The following is a 21,756-nucleotide window of genomic DNA, read 5'->3' as shown; positions in this document are numbered from 1 at the left end:
AAGGGTTGGATTTTTACCATAGCCCAAAGGAAGAACACTTGAATATGACTTGCTAAAATTGACCTTTACTTACACATTGTGACTTTTACATGGCAGCATTATGATAAACTGACTCTAGCTTCAGATTTATTACTCAACCCTGACCTTTGGTTATATTAGAATATAGCTTTCAACCAAACTAAATAATAATGTCTCTGTGAATGTAAGGAACTGGCAGATCTGAGATGTCAATTGCCAGCTCAATTTTCCTTTCACCTGGGAGTACAACATGTCACAGTGCTTTATTGATCTAAGAGCCATTAGAGTTCAGTGTTATAACTCTTCAGTTTTCCACACAGCGCAGTACAGTGTGCTGTAAAAGAGATGAAGCATGAACTGGAGTGTGACTCCAGTCAAGGCTGGTCAAAATTTGGAATGTGTGTTTCATCAGAAATAAGTATAATTATTTTGAATTTTTTTTTTTCTTAAGTTGGAACATGCAGCCAAAATCTCTTGTGAAAGATATTTAAAAAGATGCTTCCAAAAGTATTATTGCATAGTTTTTTTAGTATATTCTGGAAACACACTCTTTCTGAGATTCAAGTGCTTAGTTTTGATGTTACTGGAACACTTCAAACAATTGCATTGTTGCAACTACATTATGCTCCTTTTGAGTATGGTATAGTAAAACATTTTGATTTCATGATTGAATGTAATATTCAAAATGAAGGACATAATTTTACTGCAAAGAAACTTTTTGAGAACTTTTTTTCCTAAATGTCAGTGACATTGATAGATTTTGCTGATATGTTTTGTTTTCATAAAATCAGTATCTGCTGATAGAAACTGTTTAGGTAGTCAGGTTTCAATCTGCTGTAAACTAGGGGATAATAATGAATAAAAGCACCCCCTTGTCACATCTGTTCACACTTCAGAAGAATGATTGTATTTCTGTGTAAGAATGTCTTTGAAGTAGTGCAGCAGCTACATGTGCCTTTGCTTTTCTCATAGGGGCTGTAGGATTTTTACTTTAGAAAGGACTAAGATTATAATCCTATAAAAACTTGCATTATTAAAATAATAATTCATTTACTTAGCATCTACATAAAGATTAAAGAGTTTGGCCTACTGTTGTTATTATGCTATTAGTGCCAGGATTCTTCCGGATACTGAAGCACACGTCTGCTAGCATTCAGGCCTTAGCCAATTTTGAAGCATGTTCATAAACTTCTTAGTTGTTATTGAGTCTTAAAACAACTTGTCACATGCTTCTGTCTACTGTGCTGCAATGTGGATGAAGAGCAGAGGAACTTATTTTTCCTTTTTATGAGGCTCTGTAACTTTTATAATTTAATCTTTTAATATGCAGATTAAGCTGCATTGTCTCTCTCCAAATTATTTGTAAGGTATTCGTGTTGACTGAAAGTGAAAGTGACTAAGTAGGTAAGGTAGGTATCCATAATATAGAGGTATTTTAACAAGGTGTTTTCTAGAAGACACATTGTTGAATTTTTTTATTCTTCCAACGACATTTAATTAGTAGTGGAAAAAGAAAGGAGAATTTCTCCATAGATTAGCAGTGTATAGTTTCATGGTTTACTATTTCCTTCAAGCCAAATACATATTGGTGGGGGGTTTAAAATATTTTAGGCAGTTTTGTGTAACTATTTTAAGTGTACATTTTTCCTTCCTTACTCATGGTGGATAGAAACATACTTTAGAATCTACCAGAGCAACTTAATAATAGAGGTGATAAGTGAAATAAAAAACATTGATATAGTCTTAAATAGCAATGCCTTTCGAATTCCCATTTGTTAAAACCTAATTTTGTGTTTATTACACTTGAAAACATACTTAGGTACTGTACATAATGTTTTACACTTTTAAACATCATCTTTAAAATTCACTGGTAGTCATTCCACCATCACAAAGAGGTGTCCAGTCATCTTTCTTTAAAATCAGAACTGTTTACAACAGATACAGGATTTCACTAGTTCGTTGGCAGCAACAAGGTTACCTTTAAAATGTTCATGTTAAAGCAGAGGTGCTTTCTGGAAACAAATTCAATATGTGATGCTTTGAAAGCAGCCATCAGTCAGCAAAATGGTTGTAGAAAAAGATTCCACCAACTATTCCTCATTTCATTTGACTGATTGATCTGATAAGGCCAGTACAGCAGCAGCAGTTTGTTATTCCAAGCACTCTAAACTTAATCTCACTTAAGGGGGGGGGGGGGGGGAAGGAAGGAGGGGAATCAATTGTCATTTTCAGCTTTTTAGAAGACTCTGCACCTTATTTTACAAAACAAATACTTGTTCCTATTATGATGGAAGAAATAAAAATGCAACTTCTGTCTAGAAATTACTGCTTAGCTTATTGCTATTTTATGATCATTTCTTCCCCCTGACTGAGAACACAGTTTAATTGCTCAATAAAATTGTAAGTTTTTAAGACAAAAAAATCTACTATAAAATTAAATGAGATTTAAAAAAGGTATTCTAAACAATGTGTCAGTTCATTACACCAGTGCTGGTGGTTTTGAGAGCTGACAATTAGAGGGTCAGATTCATTAAAACCATAATGATGTCAGATGAAGTTGAGGCAGCATTTTGTCCGAAGTTTACAGTGTACTCTCAAATTCAGCAAAACACTGAAACAAAAATTTTGTGGAACTGACAACTACTGGGGATATGAGGTCTTTATTCACAGATAGCCCCATCTTCCCAAATGAAAGAAAAGAGTTGGATTGCAACACTTTGTGCGAGGGGGTTGGGCTCTGTGACATTTTATCTGTGAATTTCATTTACTGGGCATGCCTACTCTGCTGTTCAAAAATTAATGAGAAAGACAGTAAAGCCTAGGTTTTAAAGCTCCTGAGAAGAAGGTGTTGGAGATGCACCACAAGGGAAGGATTTTTGCCTGTAGCATTCTTACAGATTCACAAGATTTGCAAATAAAGCCAGTGCCTGACAGTTCGATGTGATGGCACTCCACAAAAACTCCTGTCCATCATTGCGTTCACCTCCACGAGGCGTTTGGTATTTCTGTGCTGGAAGAAATGCTCCAGCTTCTTTAACCTTCAAACCATAATCAGCCTACTTTTTCATACTGTCTTTGGCACTCTGTCAAAGCAAAAGTAGAGTTTTTTGGGGACTGGGGCCAAACAGCGGTCAGAGGGACAGACCCGGGACTAGTGTCTAGCCGAGGTTTTCCCCTTGTTCTGCTCACCCAGGAGATGGGCACCCCTGGTTTGGGGTGGGACCTGGGTGGCAGGAGGCCATCCCCCCTGACCTGGTGTCAGGGAGCAGCAGGCAGCAGTGGTGCAGAGAGCAGACTGCAAGAAACCATCGATGAGACAGCTTGAGGTCAAGGGGAGTCTTCCAGTTACATTTTGTTACAAAATCAAGAAAACTTAGGAGTGATCGGGGTTTTTTTAGAGTTACTTATACCAAAGCAAAATTCAGGGGTTTTATAAACCAATGCGATGTTAAATTTAAATTGTGAATCCTTTCCAGAATCCTGGCTGGGATTAAAGCGTATTGATGAAAGAAATACTATGGCCATTTTTACACATATTTGCTTTCAGTTTTTTATATATATTTCATTGTCTGTTAAACCCTTGCCTCACTAGAGAGCCTAAAATAACTTTCTTCTAAAGCTGAAACCAAATGGCCTTCATTATAATGAAAATAGCGTACTTTATTCTTCATTATTTTTTTGTTTTGCCATTAACCTTTGTAACTTATAGCTTTCCATCTGCTACTTATCTTTGTTCTACAGGTTGGAGAAGAAAGAATTCCATATTAATAAGCCCAAATTGAGTAACAAGATAAACTCACTGGCCTTACCCTCATCTTCAACCATGGAGGCAGGACTATTTCTTGCAGGTTGTACCCCTGAGTCTCAGGCATGCTTGTTGTCAGAGAAGTATAAATCTTTATAGGAATATGCTAGCAGAATTGCTGAATATCTCACAGTTCTCACAATCTGTTATTAAATTTAGATTCCATTTTGTGGATATTTCAGGAATTTGTGGATTTCCTCCTTGATGAATGGTGACATCATAACAACACAACATCTTTTACCATGCTGCTGAGCAAAAGGTGGTACAAATTTTGAGTCACTGACCACTTCAAGATGAATCATCTACCAACAGGGAACACTCCTCTGGACTTTGGTTACTCCATTTGACACTTCTGCTTTTCTCAGATTAAGTCTGTTTCCAGATGTCCTCTGAATATTTGTAGTGACAAAAAATATATGCATGAAGCATGTGGAAAAATGCCTCCTGTAGAAATGGAAAAGGAGAGAAAGATCCAACTCAGAGAAGTTCTGGACAATGATACTTATTGAAGTTTCTCGACAAAAAGGGAAATATTAGGTACTGTTTTATCTATTGCAACCTTGTAAAATGCAGGTAAAGATAAGCTAACTTTTCAATTCATGCTTGCAGTTCCTCTAACATACCTTTCATACCTGAGAGAAAAGAAAGCATATTTAAATTTACACTTTTTAGAAACAGTGGCTTTGAAATCAGGCATTAACACAGTAAAATTAATAGCCTAGTGTTGCAGCTCCTGAGCAGAGAAATCCTGTTGACTTGCATGGGAGTTCTCAGATTGCAGCTCAAAATTTTCATTTTGGATTATCCTGATGTATTTTCTTCTTGTAAATGTTTCATTTCATGTACAAAATTGGGGATGATATTAATTTTTCTAGCTGCTTCTAGCACTTCAGAGAAAAAAAAACCAAACAAAAATCTTCCTTGCATTGTTCTAGAATATGACACCTTTCATTAAAATAAAGTCCTAATGTCTGGACACTAAATATTACAAACATTACGTAAAACATAAAAATGTTATGGCCATTTTCACAACCCTATGCGTTCAGGTTTTTTTATATACTTCATTGTCTGTTAAGCCTGTGCATCACTAAAAAGCCTAAAATAACACCTTCAGATCTATGTGGGCCAAATCTTTTCCTTCTCTGTTTGTTAGTTGGACCTGGGGCTTTTGATAGCTCTTGATAATTTGTTATATATGAAGACACAGTTTATGACTGCTGCTGAGATTGCAACCAGATGTTTAATGTCACTTAATTTTCCATGTTATTTTTACCTGGATTTGTGAGTCAAATGAGTCAAATACTTATTAGTGCAATAACAGGTGTGATTGTACTATAGGTATCTGAGTAAGAGATGTATGCCCTCCTGCATAGAACTTTTATTAAGAAATGCCCTATGATTCTCAGAATAAATTCATCATTCAGAATTTCAAATGTTTTCTAAATAATGTTTGAATAACTCAATGTTCTACCAAAGAACTCTTTCACCCACTTTTGTATTGCCAAGGTTTTAATTGTTTAACATACCTGGAAAGCTTCACTGCAAGTGGTTGAGGTTGTAAGTGACTTAAAGCATTGTGGGAATTAACGTCTCCTCTTCTGATAAAATTATATGGTAATGCACTCATTCATTTTGAATGAACCTTGCAAAATTCAAAATTAATTGGCACTGATTCTCCCACTGTGTCATTTCTGAAGCAGCCTCAGTCCTCAGTCTGAAGCACTTTTTCATGCTTTTTGGTACATAAATTATACAGGTATACTTTGATATTTTATTTCATTTTAGAAAATCATGACCACCAATTGGAAGGAACCCTACTGCTCTTCAGGACACGTAGGACTCGGAAGCGGAAGAAACTTTTTATTTTCCCCTGCCAAGACAACTGGGTCAGTGAGTGAAGCAGGCAAAGTATTGAAGAGGTACCCATCTTCACCATAGAGCACAGAGAGAGAGAATTCTTTGTTCTTGGATGCTGTGTATTCTATAATCAGAATGTATTTTTCAACTGTTCTGGATGCATTTAAGTTCTAAGTGGCTCAGGATGCATGTAGCAAATTACTATACTGCTAGTCTATACTGGAAGCTTTATAAGACGTTCTGTATCCTGATTTGGTAACGGAAGATAAAACAAAGTAAAAATCAGGCTGAACGATACGAAAAGCATTGCTGCTTTGGTTTTCCTATTTATGAAGCACTGAACTGTAGAGTACTCTAATGATAGCTTGTATTAATTTTAACAAACTTGAAAATCTTGCTGACTAGTCTAACATTTAGGTGCTTCTTCATTCTGTTTCTCATCAACCTTTAGCTTTCTGCTGGAGGCACCACATTTGTTATGTTAGTGTAAATAGATAATTACAAACAGTGGTAAAATGGAACACCACCACTGGTAAAGCTAAGAGGCTTTTAAAAGCTTCATCCCACTCAGTTAAAAAAAAAAAAAAAATTAAATTAAAATACATAGATTGTGAGCATACCAGTTTTATTAACACAAAACCCATTTTTGTGCTGCTTCCTAAATAGCTCCAAATCTATTAGAAAATACTCCGTTTCCAAAAACTAGCATTTTCTGTTTCTTGCTTTCTACTTACACATGAACAGTGGAATTTGTCTTCAGAAACTACCCGGGGGGGGTGAAAAAAAATGTAATGTCTCTTCTCACAGATTGGTCTCTAACTAAAGGTTAAACTGTATAGCAGTTGAAACTCTGGTGATCCCGAGTCATCTGTTGGAGGTGATCTTTAGCCTTTTTTAAGCAGAGCTTTATTTTGCAAAGACACAGGGGACATGTTGTAGGGGAGATAGGGTATAATGCCTGATGTGTTGTACTGGAGAGCTGAAGAAGAGAATACTAAAGAGGGAATGATAAGTGTTAAGAGAATAGCTCAGGGCTCAGAAAGTCCCTCCTCTTCACTTAAGTTTAGGAAATAAAATAACCACTGGTGGTTCATTTGGATCCTTAACCCATAGCTGCATCTACTGATGCTGCTTCAAACTTTGCTTATCTTTAGGCAGACTATACTTTATATGTGTCCTGTAAACACTACAACTCTTAATGCTTTCTTTGGCCTTTTTTCTACCTTCCATTATCCTGTGTGAAATTCATCCTGGGAGCAGGCATTGGGCACAGGATTGCATGAAGTTTTCAAATTAAAACCGAAATGGGACATGGACTATGTGCTGGCCCATTTCCAACAATGAATTTCACCTTTTTTGGCATGAATTTCTGACTCCTCTTCTTCCTTTGTGAGAAGTCTTCTATTTCTGCTAAGAAGTCCTTGAGCTTTTTGGATGTGAATATATATTTTAGTCCTTTATTAAAGAATGTGACAAGAATACTGGCAATGAAGTAATGTCTCTCCATTCTTATATCTTAGTGAGATTGTTTAGAGAAAAAGTAAAAGAAGGAAATACAAATAAAGTGGCACTTCATAATACCTATTTGTAAATAATATCCTCAAAACCATGTTGGTGGTTTGTTTTTTTTTTTTTTTTCCCTGTCCTGTTTCAATATCAGCATATGCCCTAGGGGGACATTACAAAAAATTGCAAATGTGTTATTACCATTTTTTCATTTCCATGCTATGCAAAAGAGTAATCAATATTGCATCACTGTAGTTTTTTGATCCCCCTGACATTATTACACATGAAGAATACGTATTGCATCCACAGGTATTTGCTACTAACCTTGTCTTCATATGATTCTTGATAAAAATAAGGATAATATCCTGTCTTAAATCTGCAGATGTGGATGTATTCTGCAGTAATGTTTTTCTAAACATCAAGTTATAGAATTTACTTTTAAAGCCTGTTTAGCACTGACCTATCAATACTTGTGTTTTATAATTTAGTTAATTTGTTGGTTTTTTTCAACTATCATGGTAATTTTTAAAGATTTTTTTTTTATACAAAATTTTGTAAGCAAATATTTACGCATACAGCAATTCAATTTTCTGAATACTTCATGAAGGTCACGTTTTCGAGGAAACCATAGGCAGTTCAGGGAAAATATTCCTACACATGCACAAGCACACACACTGAAGCACACATGCTATCTTTATGACATCGTTTGTTATGATAGAAACAGAAATCAAGTATATTGGGTGTAAGGGAAATTTTAAGGCTAAAGAAAAATTAACTTAATTGCTGTCCTTGTGTGAAGAGGAGAAATGGTAACCGTACACAGTTTTCCAGGGGTATTAAAATAGTCAAGTGTTAGAACTGTGTAAGCAAATGTGTACTGCAAGATGGGAATGAGGCATATGGCAAAGTTGTTGAATATCTTATTGCAGGAGTTGTAAACTGATTTCAATTTAGGTCAGTCACTGACATTCCCCAGAACTCAAACCTTCAACAATCCTTCTTTAGCAATATTCTGCATTTGTGTCAAATGTGGTGTTTTTTAAAAAAAAAATGGAATATTTGTCTTGCATTTTTAAAGTACTTTTAAGAGGCCAAAGCACAAAGGAAGTGCTTTTTATCAAGCTAAATAACTGAAAAAAAGAAAAGTGTTGTTTTCCAACTTATTTTTTTATACTGTAGCTTCAAAGTGTGATTTACTGGTTGTTACACTGTTATAAATATGCTTCAACTGAAGAGGTGTTCAATTGGCTGTTAACACTTTAAATTAATCAGTGTGTACCTCACAGTCAGCTAAAACTCATTTTTGTGACTGTAAAGTGCCATCTTTGTCGTCTTCTAGTACAACATATATACATGCTTTACTCCACAATATCTTTAAAATAGCTCTAAAGTGATCTCCAGGGAGCATACTTGTCATGAGATAATTACTGTCCTGTACTATACGAAACTCTTGGCTGCCCTCCATGCTTTAGGATATCTCAGGAGAATAATCACTGTATTACAATGTCTTTTCTATTGTGATTTAATATCTTCTTACACTGATTGACAAAGCAGTCAAGATGAAATGAATTTATCTTGTACCAGTACTTTCCCGGCACAGTTTGAAGTGAAAAGACATTGGGTAATGCTGCTCAGAAGTGTACAACAGCCCTTCTTTCTGAAATTAGACTTCAGCTACCTACATTTAAAAAGCTATGAAATGTGACATCTGGCAAGCTCATTCTTCTCAACCTCTTTTTATAATCAGGCTTAAGATCTCAGTGGATATTCCCCAGCTGAAGATGCACAAAGCATAGCTGCTGATACAGTCTATAGGTCTTAACATACATAGGTGATACATAAACACCCAGCTGGAGAAGATGCTGACATTCAGCACTCGAGCAATTCGCAGTATGGGTCTCGTTGGGGTTAGGTCACCGCTGCCAGGTGGGGTTGGCTTGTGCAAAGCTAATCCAGATCCTGAAATACAGGAGTAAGTAAATCGGGAGGAACTGTGCAGGCTGACCTCCCTGACCAGTGAACGGAGTGGGGAATTGCTGAGGAAACTCCTGTGGGCATGTCCACCTCTTTCCTGGGAGATTCACACAACTGCTTCTCCTAGGCTCTCCAAGGTGTGTGATATACACCTCAGGCATACTAAAACTCGGGTATGCAGCTTCTGGGGTTAAAAAGGTTACTGTTCCTGACCACAAGCCACCCTCACTGAGCTTCATTGTCATATACCAGCATTACGTGGTGCAGCTTTTCACCTTACACCTCGCCCAGCCTCCGCGGTGCCTAGCTGCCAGGGCAGCCCCTTCTCACTCAGGGGGCACAGCCCACATTATTTTGGAATGTACTCTGACTTACGTCAGTAAAGAGACCCATTCGTGGTATTTTGAAAGGTAAAGGCAACCAGGTCAGAGGTAGCTTGGGAAATGGAAAGGAAAAAAAAAAAAAAAAAAAGCAGCAGCATTTGCAAATCCAAATGAATGTTTTAATTGTCAAAGGAGGCATGACTGCTTCTTAAAGACAGGAGTTTGGTTTTGCGAATGCTTTTGTGATTGCATATGCTTTTGAAATAGATGCACCTGCTTTCACAAAAAACAACCCCAAACTTAATTTTTAGTACCTATGTAATGCAGCAAGGAAGCATACGGAAAGAAGGCTGGAAACCATTTAAATCATTGTATGATTTATTGTGAGAGGAAAAGAAAGGTTATATGAGAATTTCTGATTCCTCTCTCCAGCTGAAAGACAGAGAAAAAGAACAATATAGCAATGGTTCGAGATGCAATTTATGATTTGCCCTTAAGATATTTATGAAACTATTATCTTTATTTCCCCTTTTTCTTCTCATATAATTTGATTTGTGGGAAAATTAATAAAAGAAATTACATACACAAAAGCATAGCCCATAACTGCTGCATACTCAAATTGATAAATGTGAACCGTACTCAGTGTGATATTTAACAGAAATGAAAATATGATGGTACTAAAGTTATATCTCTTTTTTTTTCTCTTCATTGGCTCTGCTATTAAATGAAAGGAAATATGAATATTATGCATCTTGACAATGGACTCTTACATAGTGAAACAGCATTTAGCATTATTAAAATGTGAGTTATTCTTGTAATTGCAATTTTTTTCAAGACTAAAACAGTGATTGATGTACATAATATACGCTTGATAAGTCATAGAAAATACAGTAACAGTAAATTTCTTAAAGCAATTAAGCTGTCTTTTGTTAACATTGAAATTACAGCCAAAGAATACTTATTAGGTTAATAATTGTATTTGTTGCATATATAATTGAGATTAAGGTAGAAACTAATCTAAACTGAATCAAAATGTATTTTTACACATAATATGCTTCTAATAATATGTCTGCTTGCTCAGACAGACAACCACAAGCTCAATCTATGCACCTTGATGCGGAAGTGGAAACACACTACCAGAAATCTCATCACAGAAAGGAAGCTTTGAAAATGGAAAAGCCAGTCCGGTGTTTTTTTCTTTCATGCTGGGGTAGTGTGGTTTCTCTGTTTTCCATGTAGAAAATAAAAATAAGAAATTTTCCCTACCTTATTGCTATGTTGATCTTCATCGGTTGTAAGATCATAAAGAAAGGTCTCAGATGCAACGGTAACAGTGGCTTATAAGCCTGAGAAGTCACTAAAAAGACTTTACCATTGGAATAAAATGAAAAATGTATTTGCTTGTAGGGCCTACAAAAGTCAAAAGAAGGTAGAAAACCTGGAAGAATGATTTGCGCAAAACAAATTGAACAGAAGTGCAGCACGGAGGTAAAACAGTGTCATGGTGACATGCAATGGAGGCTTTCATGGCTCAAATAAGAGTAACTTTCAGAATCATCTTAAAAACAGGAGTTACAGAGACCCTTCCCATTGTGGTCAAGAAACCATTTGCCATACTTTGACAATGCATGTTCTGTGGCTGTTACATGTTTTACAGAAAAAATATTTAGAAAATATTTCTTTCTTTATTATGTTTGCTACCACTTTTTGTGATCATTAACACTGATTCTTGTGTGTAAAAACTGAATACTCAGTGTGTGGGGCAAAATATATAATGAGCATATTGTAGAAATCTGTGAAATTATCTAAAAAAGAGCTTCAGTCTTACTGTCATAATGCAAAGTCCCACTACCTCTTTATAGGTTATAAAACAGAGGCCTCTTGTGCTTTTGGGAAGTTAGATTTCTTGAATTCCTATTATTGGAGGCTCAGTGAAGCATCATGTGCCAAATATTTCTCTAATGCAAAGTTAAGTGTTGCTAGTTTAGGATTGAATCTTGGAGGGAAAGTTCCATGTGTGAAAGCAAAGCACCTTATTTTCTTTTGAACACTGTAGTTGTCTGAGGCTATTCAGAGGTTATCCCATAGCTTTATCAAATTTTCTAAAGTGTGTTTCTAAGCAAATAATGAATCTGTTGTGTGCATATGCATGATTTTTTGTTCTAGCTAAAGAGTAGCACTGAAGTCCTGCCATGTTTATTTCTGGATTTCCAAATAATCTGCCTAAAGTAGTGTTTTTCACCCACTCGCAAACTTTTGGCATAAAGAGGAAGAGAACCAAAGGGCAGTAAAAGCTTTGCTTCTCTGGGCCTCTAGGTCTCCATGATTTATTCCAAGAAGCTCCACATGAATTTCCCCTGATGAAGTGATAACAACAGGAGTTTTGCCATTGTTCAATGGGATCAAGGCTTCGCACCAAACCACTGCCCATAATTCAATTACACGGTGTCAGCAACAGAAAAAAAAACGAGCCTTTTCTTCGCATATGACTTGCCTGAATCTGTGCTTTCTACTGGTTTGTAAAATAAGTGAAATATGCATGCCTGAGCATCCAGCTGTTACTGTTGGCAAGCCTCCAGTAGCACAGGTTATAGCGTCCCCGGGTTACAAATTAACACCATCATACTGGGAAAGTGGTTGGGTTTTTGTTTTGCTTTGTTTTTTCATTCCAAGTTTCTGCAAGTGTAGCACAGCATAAAGCTATGCGTTTGCTCTCCCCTGGATGGCAGGACTGACCTTCAACCAAATATTTAAGAAACTCTGCAGAGCCTGACGTGCTCCACGCTGCATGATTCAATGGGAAGGAAGCCTACCTCTACAGGAGGTCATCGAGAAAGTAAGATAAAGCAGCGCTCTGAAAGGAACAGCAGCAGGACATGGCTCAAAATATTATCAAAGGAAGAAAACTGTTTTCTTAAAGGGCAGCAGTCTCCATTGCAGAGGTAATACATTTGCATTGCGACACTTTTAGATGTTATGTGATTTTCAATGAGGTGTCATGGCATTCAGACACAATGCCACACACAAAAAGAGTTTTTATAAACTATTGTATGTTTTTAAAAACTGCCTGAATGTGTGTCTGCCGCTACAAAGAATTTAAGCAGTTAAAAGAGAAAAAGTTCTGCAGCTTCCTCACCTAAACAAAAAATATTTCTTTTCCCTTTAAAGGAAGGGAGACACATAAGTATTAGAAGTATTGGTTGCAACTTTAACTAGGGATGTCGTATAAAGCGGATGTGGTAACAGCACATTACAGAAAATATTTCTTTCCAGTCTCATTTTTTCTCTTCAGAATGTATTTCTGAAGGGATAATTTAGGCTCTTACATGTAAAGGTCAGGAACAATATTTCTAAAGAAAGATACAAGACCAATACTTTTCTGTACAACTTTGTGATTTATGGTAGCGTAGTAAAGCCTTTGACAAGGTTCATCTGACCTCACTACGCTCCTCAAGCCCTGCTTGAGCAAGTGTGTAAGCAGTTAAAGAATGTATCTCATAGCAAACAACGCCTAGTATTTGATTGTCTTCCTTTGTGCTTTTTAATGCAATTATACAGGATTTGAGACACCTGGAGCCTCCCAATGCTCCTTCAAACTCTTCTGCTCTAACACTGCAGCAGCTACTTTGGATATTTATTGAAATTTTGAACGAAGGCATGAGTGACAGAAGAGAGGGGAGTGGAGCCGAGGGGAGCAGCGTAACCCTCCGTACGGTCGGTGACCAGCCAGCCTTCCTCTGGCTCTGCACAGCTGTGAGGGCCTCTTCAGGTCCACGTCTCTAGGACAGTAGTTGCTGGGTAGGATGATTGCACCAATTTAATTAGATGTTTATGCAACAGCTCTATACCAGCTGTCAATTCTAGAAATCCACTCACTGAACGTAAGGGAAGGTGGTTCTTCTCCCTGTTGTTAAAAACCCTATACAGTTCTATGTTAGATTCACCTCCATAAAACATTCAAAAGAGTTGAGAAGCGTAGCATTATCTTTTGTATTACTTCTTTTTTAGTACAGCTACACATAGATCTCATATATGCATGTATACACACAAATGTTTATACACATATGCACACGTACTCTCACATAAGTGAACCCAAATTTATAATAGATTTTAATGGGTAAATAATGCCATTAATATTAAAAAATTCATTAAATGTCTTGTTTAACAATAACTTTTGATAATCATACACACATACTGTCATATAATATTGCAGTGTGTTTTAAATACTCTTTGAATGCTCTATGGTTATAATAATCAAATATATAACATCAAGACTGTCTGAAGGCGAAGGAATGTCAGAAGAAATACATGATGAGAATAAAAATTACATAAAACTAGCCTTCTAAGTAAGTAACAGTCAGGCATGGCACTGGCAAATGTCAAAACAAGTAATGATTATCATGTGCAAATTCATATCTGAATGACATTATAGAGTAACTATGCCATGAACCCTGTACCTTGTCTGAATGTTATATAATCTCTCCCTCGGATTTTGCCCAGTTTGTTTGCACTACTCTAGGTTTTAATATGTAATACGATAAAATAAATGCAAACATCTAAATTTAAATGATGTGCATAGTAGTCGTTTTGTTTAAACACCCCCCCCAAAAAAAAAACCAACTCACATCCCACCTTTAAAAAATCATAGCCATGACTAGATTTATTAAAAATGCTAACTGAATTATTCCAGTTATTGACAAATGCTTTGCAAATTCAAAATTAAAGCTACAAATGTATGATATGAAGCATCCTGGTTTATTTGAACATGATTTCATTGCCTTAGCATCCTCTTCTGTCAAAGTGCTTATAGCATTAGAAATGTAGCAATAGCCGTTGCATTGGGATGATCCTGCTGATCAGAGCAACAATCCATCACTGCTGTATCCCATCTCTGACAGTGGCCAGTCATAGGTGCATAGGGAAAGCATACTGAAAATAAAAGTAGAGTAGATGTATGATCCCTTAATATTTCTTCCAAGTTTTTTAAAAAAATCAATAAATTATGTTTTATTATATTATTTTCTCCTACATCATATACACAAGCTTTTGATGGCTTTTCTTTTATTACTTCTTTAATTATTTCATAACCCATTTTGGCTACTGCTAAATGCCATGGCAAAGTTATGTAATTTTACAATTGTTATTTTCTTTTGCTTGTTTTAAATCTGTTGCCTGATAGTTTAGGTGCATGTCACCTAGTTCAGTTGTTTTGGTAGGAAAAAGTGAATAGAATTTTTTTTTTCTCACTTAATTCAGAGCCTACATAAGCCTATAGGTCTCTATCAGATTCTCTCTGAGCCATCCCTTTTTCAAGGTGGATAATATATAGCTACCTATAAGTTCTTATATAGAAGCCACTCAATGGTTAGCCTCATCACCCTTTTTTCCTATCTCTAGTTCTTTTTGAAAGTTCTATTTCAAGTCTGTTTTACAGAATTTATCAATTTTCTTTGTGCATTGTTGCAGAATAACCTAGATTTCTCTAGGAAGCTGAAATTCTACCAGCGATCTTCCTTTCCTCTAGCAGTAAAGCTGATTTAAAGGATAACTAATATACTTAACACGTTGGCAATTTCACATTGAAATATCGAGCAACTATCACATGATCTGTGTGATTTATTAATATTCAATTTATTGATCTCTTTTTGAAAATTATCTATTAGCATGTCTAACTGAAACAATTCCTCAGTCTTATCTCCTATAAAGAAAGGCTGTGGTATCAGCTTAGACTTCTCTGCTATGAACATCAAGGCATTGGGATGCTCAACTTCTCTGTGATGGCTTTTTCTTTCCATAGCATCCTTTTTGTACCTACGGGATCTATCGACCCTGAAATCACAGATATTTGGCATGAGATTGCAAGGCCATACAGCTATTTGGCAGATTCCATGCTTATGATAAGTCTGTAAGATTAGTCATAGCTTTGGGGTATTTACTAAGACATTCCTCAAATCTTTCCTTTGTCTTGCATCATTAATGGTTTCATATATATGTTATGAGAGGTAATGCTTCTCCTGGCCTGATCTACTCCTAGCTTCCCTGCCTTTGATGTATTTTTGCTGTAAGATCATCCTGTTTCCTTTAATTATGGTACATCCTATAAATAAGATGGCCCTTTTTTCAAAGAGGGGGCATTTTAGATGTGCTTTTGGTGTGATGTCATTTTCATTGTGATTGGCTAGTGCGGTGTCTTTAGCTATTTTCCATGCTGTATTTTACCCTTTCAGCTGCTCTTTTTCATTTCCTTTTTTTTACAAGCTTCACATTTTTATATACCACTGCTAATTGAAAGTAAGCGATAGTATTATGAATAGTTAATACTGTATCTCTTTTCTTTTATAAGGATATAGGTCAAAAGTCACTATTTGATTGAGGTATTTTGAACCAAATTCTGCCCTTGTTCAGAACTAACTCAGTATTTTTTTTTCTCTTTTTGTGAGTTCTGCAATGAGTTGCTTTGAGTAGCAGTCATATGATATCAAAAAATCTATACTTTGCATTATATACCATCTGACATTTATCCACTGTGGATTATGTTCTCATTTATGGTTTTATTGACCACTCTTGGAACAAGGTATCCATTAATCAGTTTAATTGAGCCTTTCTTCTGACCTAAAAATAGATCAATCAAACTTCTGATCTTATTTACTCACACACGCTGAACTGTATTTACTATTAAAATGGATCCCAGAATTACTTTGGGAACCTTAATTTCACAAGGGCCATGGGAAATCTAGTCCACAGATAAGGAATGGAAAGAAAGCAGTTTTTATATGAGGAAGGAATAAAGGTCTTCCATAAGCTGAAGAAACTGATATTAAGAGTTGTTTAAAGATCAAAGCAAATTTCTCCAAAGAGCCAATATAGAGATAGTCCATGGAGGAACTGTGGAGTTCTAGAAGAGTGAAATAAAGTTGCCTACAGAGAATAACAGAGAATATTGTAAAACTTAATGATCACTAGGTTACACAAGACCCAAACAATAACTCTCAAAAGCCCCTATTTCACCCAAAACTGCAGGATAGCAAATTGCTTTCATGTGGAGAAAGAAGAGGTAGAAATTGTGCTTTAATTTAGTCTTTCACCACTTGGTTCAGGGCGATTTTGTAATTTGATGTGACAGGGTTTCAAGATAAATGGAAGAAATAAGTTTTTTCCCAAATTACTAAGGTATGCTTCATTGTGCTGAGTCTGTGGACTTGGTACGTACTGGATTTGTACTTAACACTAGTATTCCTTCTCTGAAATGCAAACATACTCATGGCACTTTGTACAAATGTCATTGTAAATGAAACACTAAACTGAAGTACTAGCTATGAATTGCCTATCTATGTAATCTGTAAATTACTTTTAATAATCCATAAAAGGAAACAGACTGTGACATGTCAAACTGTTAAAGGTTTTTGCTGTATCACAATGAGTGCAGTTCTGCAGAAGTCACTTGAGCTCTACATTTGCATTCATTCACTCTGGGGAAAAACTCCTAATGCCTCAGTTGGAGAAAGGTCTTCAGCATCTACTCCTTGTAGCCCCGATCTCCAAGACTGCAAGAAAAAGATGTTCCTGTAGCTGTTCAGATAATGTAGTCTCCCTCTCTGGCCCACAATCCTAGAATGAATAGTTGAAGTCTGGTGAATAGCATGGCATAACTGAACAGAGAAGAAATGGAAATTGTATCATGTTGTTCTGATTTACTACCCAGCATAAATGCATGATTCAGATGGGAAAAAAAAAAAAAAAAAAAAAAAAAAAAAAAGACCTTTCTGTGAGAACTCTGCAGAAGTGGAGTGCTTACTTTGAGTGGTTACTTTCATGTTGATGTACTTCTACCTCAGAACACTCTTGATGCCACACTAAAAGTAATGTTACTACGTAACATATGCATACCATAATCCCATCCCTCCAAAGAATACCACCAGGTTGGGTCCACTTAGAGAAGTGGTCTCTTGTAAAGCTCTTGTCAGATCTTACAGCTCCTGTATATACTAGTCAGCCTTAGTCATTGAGGACTACTCAAGTGTTTACAGTGAATTACAAAGAATTTATAGGATCATTGTGAGAGAGAAAAAACAGGTTTTGTCTTCAGAAATGCTGACAATCTCTTGATATAGAAAGACCAGTATGGGTGCTTTATGATCCATATCAGAGAAAGACTTCGGTGTTGCTGATATTTTAGTACAGATGCATAACAAGAAACAGTCAAAAGAATAGAACTACACAGCTGAGATTCAAATATGCTCATAAATCACAGCGTTTGGATGCGCAGTTTGCTTTGTAGCCCCAATAAGTCTCACTTGTGTCACATCAGAAGCCTTAGGCACTCTTGTCCTATGATGGCATCTTGTTAGCAAGCAGTAGACCCCAGCAGAAACAAAAGCTTAGGGCACCTCTGCCTAACTGCCCATGAACTCCAGTCTCATCAGAATTTTGCCTGACGAGAGACTTAGTTACTAATTTGATTTGTAGAAGAGCAAAACCCTGGCAAATTAAAGGCAGAAAACACTCCCAAGTGATTTTCTGCAAAGCAGAATAAATGCATAACTGCTTTAAATTAATCATATTCCATTAATTTCACTTAACAGCAAAAGTAGTAATTTTTTTCCTAGTTTATGAGTGAAGTTGTCTTGTTTGAAAATATCTATTATTGGAAGCATTGATAGTAAAGGTGGTTTATAGACAAGGCTTGATTATGTCAGTCCTTGATTCAAAAGGTGCCATTTAAACAGTATTATCGATGTCAGGGGACAAACAAGTCCTCATCACCTTACTCAAAAATTGCTTCAGGGTTCATGAGAGAAATGTATTTGGAAAACAGTAGGAAGATTTTCATGCTTAACATCATTACCACACAATTATGAGGAATGAGGAGTATTTCTCACACGTATGCCTCATGGTCTAGTGAAATAATTGCTCAAACACCTAGGTTCAAGATCAAACAAGCTGGGCATACTCAAAGTATATTTTCCCATTGTTTTCCCATTACAAGTTTTACAAGACATTGTAACTGCAGTAGAAGAAATTAAACAGGTGAGAACTGGAACAGATGGGTCTATTCTAGGTTTTGACATACAGAAGGACTTGAGAATCCCAAATGTTTTGACCTGTTTTGCAGGATCAGAGCTAAGGCAAAGATTCTCAATAATTCTCAAAATAGCAGCATTCCCTACAAATATAAAAATATAGAAGAAATGAGGACTTTAATGCTAGATAGAATGAAACATTTCTCTTGGCACTGGTATCCTGTGCTCTTATTCATTCTGCATGCATTCATTCTCCACTATCTTACCGTTTTTCTCCGTGATTTCTGTCACTCTTCCATTAAGAGATGTGTCAATTTTCACATAGAAATCTCTGCTTTTGGTACTCAGCATCATTCATTGTTTTATTTCCCTTTCTTTTCAAAAACTTTCTTTATGTTAAAGCTAAGCTAAAGTTTAAGTTGTAGAAATTATTCCTCTCCTGATTTCACAAACAGTTTGTGTATTAATCTTTACTCACTTTAGCAGTGCCACCATAGTGTAATGTTTAACTTGCATTAATAATTCCAATGACTTCATTTGGTTCCTGTTGTGGGACTGAAAGCCAAATATGCATCTTTAATCATGTGCCTAATGAGCCCATTTGGCATTCAGTCCTGCAACAGGAACCAGATGAAGTCATTGGGATTATTAATGCAAGTTAAACATGTAAGTATTTTCTGGACTAATAGTCAATCGTACTTAACTGTTCCTCACAGTCAGTAGAGATAACTAAAGTGAATTGTGATTATTATATAATTTCTAACAATCATGGAAGCAAAACACAAGTTCCCTCCTTGGAGGCTGTTTAGGATTGGTTTTTATTGTGAAATATAAAAGATACAGCCTACGGAGATGCATGCTATGAGTAACATTTAAAAGCATAACTTGCTGATACTTGTGTGAAAATCTGGAGAAATATGGTGATGGTGTCTTGCCATAGAGTGTGCTTAACTGCTATAAACCCTAGTGTTATTTCTATGTTCTTAATTATTAAAATGTCTATTTACTAGCTAGAAATAAATAGTGGGTTTTCTGTGGAAGGAGGTCAACACTGGAGTCCCACCGGAATCCCTATTTGAACCCATGTTGACTAATGTATTCTTAAATACCCTGGAAAGGGAGTTGAATAAGTGAGAGCAAATGGTTTGTTGTTAAACTAAATTATGGGAGTGTAGTCAAGAAAAGGACCAGCTGTGAGTAATTATAAAGGGACAAAAAACCCACTGAGTGACTGGATGATAGAATGGCTGATGAAAATAATGGTATGTAATGTAAAGTAATAGAAGGAAAATATTTGAACTTCATGTATGCAGTATTGAGTTCTGAGCTGGCTATTATTATTCAGGGATGAGATTATGGGACTGCAGCAGACAAAGCTATCCACATTACAATAAATGGTTTCGAAGAGAGCAGCATTTCAATGTACAGTGTTCCAAAAAATCAAACAATGTCAAAAAGAGGAGCGGACACAAAGAGTCATTCTGCCACTCTCTAAAACTATGGCATCCCCTTCTTTTGAAAACTGTGCACAGGCTTCTGCTTCTCCTTCTCAAAAGGTATAGAGTGGACCCGCATGGCAAGGTGTGACAAGGATACAACAGGATTTAGGGCTTGATTGGGCATTTGGTCTTGAGCATTGTGACTGCTTTCACAGACTAGCAAACCTCTGTCAGCAAGGTGAATGCCTGGGGGAGAGGACACTCCATTCGGCCCAAATGTCCAGTCCACTTGCAGATCTATGGGGGACGGAGAAGCCCCTGTGTAAAACAGAACACCTTTCTGGGACTGGTGTCAGACAAGCCGCGGGGCTGCGCATCCTAGTGCTGACTTGTTGTTTTCTGTCTTGGTGCTCTTCCAACTCTTCAAGGTTCTTTCAGTTTGTTGGTGATGATTTTCTCATGTCCCTAGGACAGGCAATCACAATTTGATAAAGGAAAACACTCCTTATGAATGGTACAGGTATCACACTGCTTAGTCAGTGATACACCTCAACCTCTCAGCCATCTTTTCCCAGTTATGTTTTCTGTGCTTTTAAGTGCTGCCCTAGATGACAGTGGAACTAGTCTGACACTTGCTCAGCAGCAGTTAACAACAGACTAAAAAAGCTTTTATAACACTGTTTATATCTAGTTGCAGTAACATTCAGATTTTTCATGCAAATTAGAGCTCTCTTTTTTTCTTTCTTCTGAAACTTGTATTCACATAGTTAAGCAGAATAATTTTTTATTCTTGATGTAGAAATAATTTTGAGGTCTGGAAAGGTCAAACGGCTCATGGTCTGTACTATTTTTACAGACTAATTGGCACAAAAAAAAATAATTCTAAAGCTTGGAAATTCATACCAGGAAAATCCTCGGTCTGTGAAGAACCTGCCTGTGGGAAGGAGCTAGGTAAGGGACAAAGGAGAAATACATTTCCTGTCCTCAGCCGTTTGTGCCTTTCCTAAGCAAGAGAGAGGGATAGAAGGTAGTTCTCACCATTTAGAATCTTTGTGCAATATAGAGCAGTAAAAACCACAGTGAAGATCCTTAGGGTAAGAGTAGATAATCAAAGGAACTAAATTACTAAGGCCTAGCTAGGTATCACTAAAGAGCTGAGAGTTGAGGCTCCCTTTACCTCCTTCAGCTGTGAAATGCACTGATTTAATATACCATGCTTTAGTTTTTAAAAGTCTGGATTTTGATCGTTTCTTCTGTTAGACTGAATCTGATGGGGAAAGTACATTTTCATTTGCAAGAAAAAATGCATTAGTTAATCATGAAGCATGGTGTATTCCGTAGATGTGGGAGATGGTCATGGGCATGGACCAGCTAACGCCTTTGACTGGGTCCTGGTCCCTATGAGATGGTAGGCATCACTCTAGAGCCGAATAGCTGTGGAGCAGTGGGATTTTTCAGACATGCATAATCCTATTTACTATGGTCATGACACTACAAGAGCAGAACAGTAGGAATGGATGGTGTCTAATCTTTCATATACTCTTCTTGATAATTATTATCCACCAGAGGGAGCTGCTCTAGAAATATTTAAAAAATAGTTTTTATTGTGATTTTTGGCTTCAAGGTATAATTCTTCCTCACCTTCAGCCTAAAGGAATAGACATGTTTTCGAAGTATGTGTACTGAAGTAAAAGATCAATCTTAATACATACAGTATGCCTTTTTATAACCATGTGTCACGCTTTTATCTTTTTTATAAACAACTTTCAATCCTAGGGTTCATGAGAAAAGCTAATGTGCAAGGCTCTGTGCCA

At 36.5% G+C, this 21,756-nt stretch overlaps 1 long non-coding RNA gene across 2 annotated transcripts in view; it reads left to right on the top strand.

Moving 5' to 3' along the window:
• LOC115346816 overlaps positions 1 to 21,756 on the top strand; it is a 79,790-nt gene that overhangs the window by 46,472 nt on the left and 11,562 nt on the right. The window contains exons 3-7 of one of the 2 annotated variants that reach the window (XR_003925272.1): positions 3,760 to 3,866; positions 4,006 to 4,360; positions 5,609 to 5,742; positions 10,565 to 12,425; positions 13,042 to 14,050. This is a non-coding gene — a long non-coding RNA (uncharacterized LOC115346816). Of the gene's footprint in view, positions 1 to 3,759; positions 3,867 to 4,005; positions 4,361 to 5,608; positions 5,743 to 10,564; positions 12,426 to 13,041; positions 14,051 to 21,756 lie in introns of those variants that run through there. The other variant, XR_003925271.1, reaches the window with a different exon arrangement.

Source organism: Aquila chrysaetos, chromosome 1, assembly GCF_900496995.4.
Source record: "Aquila chrysaetos chrysaetos chromosome 1, bAquChr1.4, whole genome shotgun sequence".
Taxonomy (NCBI): domain Eukaryota; kingdom Metazoa; phylum Chordata; class Aves; order Accipitriformes; family Accipitridae; genus Aquila; species Aquila chrysaetos.
This window is presented reverse-complemented; position numbering and strand designations above follow the sequence as displayed.